At 40.1% G+C, this 5,102-nt stretch overlaps 1 pseudogene; it reads left to right on the top strand.

Annotated features, from left to right (window-relative positions):
• Positions 1 to 3,305: 3,305 nt before the first annotated feature.
• On the top strand, positions 3,306 to 4,241 carry LOC142750676 (olfactory receptor 10C1-like; annotated as a pseudogene).
• Positions 4,242 to 5,102: the final 861 nt, after the last annotated feature.

The raw sequence follows: 5,102 nt of genomic DNA, 5'->3' as shown, positions 1-5,102 counted from the left end.
CATCTGGGGGTGGTGGGGTATGTGTTCCTGAATTCCTGCAGGAATTCTGAGGTTCATTTTTTTATGCGCGCTCACTCACCTCATGACGGCCGCAGACAGGGATCTGTGAGCGCTGGCCCCAGTCTCCTCCTTAGGAGATGCCAGCGCTCACTTCCGCCTCCCTCGGCCGGATCCCGTAGGTTACGCGCACTTGCTCGTGCCCGCTCTTAAAGGGCCAGCGCAAACACCTGAGCTCAAGTACAAAATTAGCCCATGAGCACCCTGGACTATAAGAGGTCCCCAGCCCCTTCCTGCCTTGCCTGAGCTTTGTTGTAGTTATCCTATGTTCGTCTATGAAAATGGTCTCCTAAGTGTCTTCCAGTTCCCAGTATTCCCCGTTCCTGCTACCTGTAACCTGTATCCCGTATTATCCTGGTCTAAAGTGTTGTGTGGTATTGGAGTTGTACTGCACGGAGTCTACGCCTGCTCTGCTACACCAAGCCTGGTGCCTGCCTGCTGCCTAAGTCCCGTCTGAGCCTGTCTGCTACTGTCTGAGAGTTACCACATGTACAACTTTAGAACTATAGACTTCCTCCTGTGTCCTGTTGGCCAGCTGCCATAACGTCAAGGCGGTATGGCCCAGTGGGTCCATGTACCCTACGTGACAGTAAGCTCAGGCCATGGACCCCGCTGGTCCGCCCAAGACTATGACGTTGTCTCAAGCGATGCAAGCAGACATATACGGGATCTGCGTTCACCTCAAGACCAACTCCTCCTGGCAGTGAACTCCATTGCACAGTGACTAGATGCACAAGATGCAGCCGCTTCAGCTCCTGTTCCAACTGATCCTCCTGCAACACCTCCTCTCAGCACCAAATAGGTACAGATCAGCAGCACAAAATCAAGAAAATAAAATTGGGTGCACGCCTCTTAGGTCACAGTCCAAAAATGACCCCTCAATTTAGACAGAAGAAAGTGATGCAGCACAACCAAATATTTCACTGTAGACGTTGACACTGGCGTTTTGCAGGTACTATTTAATGAAGCTGCCAGTTGAGGACCTGTGAGGCGTCTATTTCTCAAACTAGAGACTCTAATGTACTTGTCTTGTTGCTCAGTTGTGCAGCGGGGCCTCCCACTTCTCTTTCTACTCTGGTTAGAGCCTGTGTGTGCTGTCCTCTGAAGGGAGTAGTACACACCGTTGTAGGAAATCTTCAGTTTCTTGGCAATTTCTCGGATGGAATAGCCTTCATTTCTAAGAACAATAATAGACTGTTGAGTTTCACATGAAAGCTCTCTTTTTCTAGCCATTTTGAGAGTTTAATCGAACCCACAAATGTAATGCTCCAGATTCTCAACTAGCCCAAAGGAAGGTCAGTTTTATAGCTCCTCTAAACAGCAAAACTGTTTACAGCAGTGCTAACATAATTGCACAAGGGTTTTCAAGTGTTTTCTAATCATCCATTAGCCTTCTAACACAGTTAGCAAACACAATGTACCATTAGAACACTGGAGTGATGTTTGCTGGAAATGGGCCTCTATACACCTATGTAGATATTGCATTAAAAATCAGACGTTTGCAGCTAGAATAGTCATTTAGCACATTAACAATGTATAGAGTGTATTTCTGATTAATTTAATGTTATCTTCATTGAAAAAAACTGTGCTTTTCTTTCAAAAATAAGGAAATTTCTGAGTGACCTTAAACTTTTCAACGGTAGTATATATATATATATATATATATAAAATTTTACTTGATCGCCTCGAAGCAATAACAACTAAATATAAAGAAATAATTAATCACCAATAGTTAATATCTCAGTGGAATAATTAGACTTCTTGTTTGTATTTCGGGTTTACACTGGGGGCCTTGCGAAGAGCTCTCTGGATAAAGAGCTTTCTATTCAGCAATGCATAAAAGGACCATATAATGATTCCCTCTAGTATGAGGCTGGCTGGACGCTACATATTATCAGACAGAACATACAATGTTTTATCATCAACGTTTATCACATATGGACGTTGTACACAGCAGAGACAGCACTGAGGTAAGACCCCATATGTAAGGTCTATATTATGTAAAGTTGGGGCAGATGAGGCAGATCCATTGAGTAGCAGGTAATGACCATCACAGCTCATTTGTCAGGAAAATTACGTGCAGTATCTGATCTTTTACTACAGAAGGTGCACTAGCTGAGACATTAGTTGAGATGAGTTACCTGGAGTAATAATACAATGTACATGTTTTTATAAATATACGATTTGTGATTTGGGTAATAAGAAATGATAAGAACGATAGGTTTCCTAATACATTCCCTTGTGTTGACCTCACTTTCAAGATGATATTTAGTTTTGGTAACTGTCCAATGCTATTGGCAAACTAGTGGACATCCAACCAACATTAACCTACATAATAAGAAGAATAAGGAGTTGTTGTTTTTTTTTTTTATCACATAATCAAATGGAGTCTAAGAGAAAAATTAACAGTGTGTGGTTTTCTCAGATACCCCTATTATGGACATATTTTCCCCTAGGAACATTGCTCTTAGAGTAGAATACCTCCGTACCTACAGTTGTACAAAGAACACAATATGGCGGTACATGAAGTGCCTAAGGCCAGTTGCACATGACCTAGTGCCATCGGGAAAATTTTTACGGCATCCGAGTGGCATCCGGTAGTTTTCACGGACCCATTCACTTTAGTGGGTGAATCTCCAATCCGTGGAAAGATAGGACATGTCCTATCTTTCCATGAATCACAGACGGGACTTGAGCGGCGCACACAATCGTACGCCTTAAGCTCCATCATAAGGAACTATAGGGTCTCTGTGTGTCTCCATACAGGCATCATACCTAATCTTCTCTCCTGTCTGTAATTTAAAGGAAGAATTTTAATATTATAAAACGGTAATTATCTTAACCCCTTAATGATGCTGCTCATATTCAGTACACAGCTTTTCGTTTTTGTTTTTTTTATTGTTTTATGTTATTTTCCAAATGCTCTAAATTACTTGTTAATTTTAATGTACGAATTGCGAACATTAGGGGATATTTAATGCATGTATTGTTTTTTTTTGTTTGCTACTTTAATGTTGTTGTTTTTGTTTTTTCTTTCACTCTTTATGTTATAAGACTTTAATAGGTTAGGGACTATCAATTGTGTGCTAAGAAAATGTGTTCCTGACATCAGGACATGAAGGGGTTCTTTAAATTGAATGAAACTTTTTACTGGCAACAAATATGTTGTTTTTTTTTTTGCTTTTATTTAATGAAACAAAAAATAACGGAGATAAGAAAAATACATTTGATAATAATAAATGTTATTCATGTATTTCCTCCAGGTGGGATTGATAAATAATGTCACCTCCATCATCCTTCTCGGATTTTCAAATCTTCAAAACATTAAACTTCTGCTCTTCTCACTTCTGGTTATTATTTACTGCGGAATCATTTCAGGAAACCTTCTTATCGTGATCTTGTATTTAGTGAGTAAAACCCTCCAGTCTCCCATGTACTTCTTTATTACACAGCTATCATTGTGTGACATCCTGCTGACTACAAATATTGTCCCCACTCTTCTTCACACTGTACTGTATGGGGGGAGTACTATGACTCTCATCGGCTGCATCATCCAGTTTTCTTTCTTTGTCACCTCCGAGTCTTCAGAATGTTTTCTACTGTCAGTGATGTCTTATGATTGATATCTGGCCATCTGTAACCCCCTCCGTTATAACTCCATCATGGATCATACGTTTTGTGTTAAATCAGTAAATATAATTTGGTTGATATGTTTTTTAATAGCACTGACTGATATATTGTTTATCTATAATCTGCATTTCTGTGGACCACATGTTATTGACCATTTCTACTGTGACTATGAACCTTTACTGCAGCTCTCCTGCTCTGATACATCCATAGTTCATACCCAGGGTGTTATATTTGGATTTATAGTTGTTATGGTGCCTTTTGTGATAATTGTGATGTCCTATGTGTACATTGTCATCACCATTCTGAAGATCCCATCCAATACCGGAAGACATAAAGCCTTCTCCACCTGTAGCTCCCACCTCATTGTAGTTTCTTTATTCTATGGGACATTAATCATTGTTTATGTGTTTCCAACTAAAGAACAATCCCTGACCCTGAGTAAGATCTTGTCGCTGTTTTATACTGAGGTGACCCCACTGCTTAATCCTATTATATACACTCTGAGGAACAAAGACTTTAAAGAAGCTTTTCGGAAACTTAAGCTGATTTTTTGATTTGTTCATAATTTTACAAAGGAATGCACACCAGTCAAATGCACTGTAGGGTAATATAACATGTAGGATAAAAATGAAATGCATAAAGGGGGTTTTAGACTGGATGAATATCGGACAGACGAGCGTTCATAGAACACTTGTTGCCGATAATTGGCCTGTGTAAACAGAAGAACGATCAGCAGATGAACGAGCAAACACTCAATCATCTGCTGATCGTATTGTTTAAAAAAAGAAAAAAAGTGAAATATTATCGTTGTCGGCAGCAAATCTCCCTGTGTAAACAGGGAGACACAATGCCAACATGATCATAATGTATAGGAACGAGCAACTGGAGTAACGACCGCTCGTCCCCATCCATAGCTCCTTGTTATAGGAGCAAACGAGCGCCGACCAACGATGTCTTGTTGATCGGCGCTCACTGCTTAATGTCTGGTGTAAAAGACTCTTTAGCCTGGATCAATAATTCTGTTTAGATAAGATAAGAAATACTTTTTTTCTGCGGCAGCAGTAAAGTCCGGTACTTGGGGGGTGTAGGAGGTTGGAGGCAACAAATTGGGTTCAGGTGCAGGTGTAACCTTCACAGCCTCTAAGGAGCAGTCTAGGGTTCAAGAGGCAAAAAAATTCAGAGCGCGCTGGAGATCGTCACAATCTGCTTATCCATAAAGACCTATGCAGAAGGATACCTTAATATGCCATAAATACCCAGGTATAGTTTATATCTAGATAAAATCTGTAAATAATGTTGAGTAACGTTCTATATATTTGTCTTTTCTTATATTTACTTGTGGTAATCCTGAGTTATTACAATTTCTTTTAACCTTGACCTTATTTCAGATTACTTCTGGTTGCAGCTAGAATCAG

Source organism: Rhinoderma darwinii, chromosome 3 (assembly GCF_050947455.1).
Source record: "Rhinoderma darwinii isolate aRhiDar2 chromosome 3, aRhiDar2.hap1, whole genome shotgun sequence".
Taxonomy (NCBI): Eukaryota; Metazoa; Chordata; class Amphibia; order Anura; family Rhinodermatidae; genus Rhinoderma; species Rhinoderma darwinii.
This window is presented reverse-complemented; position numbering and strand designations above follow the sequence as displayed.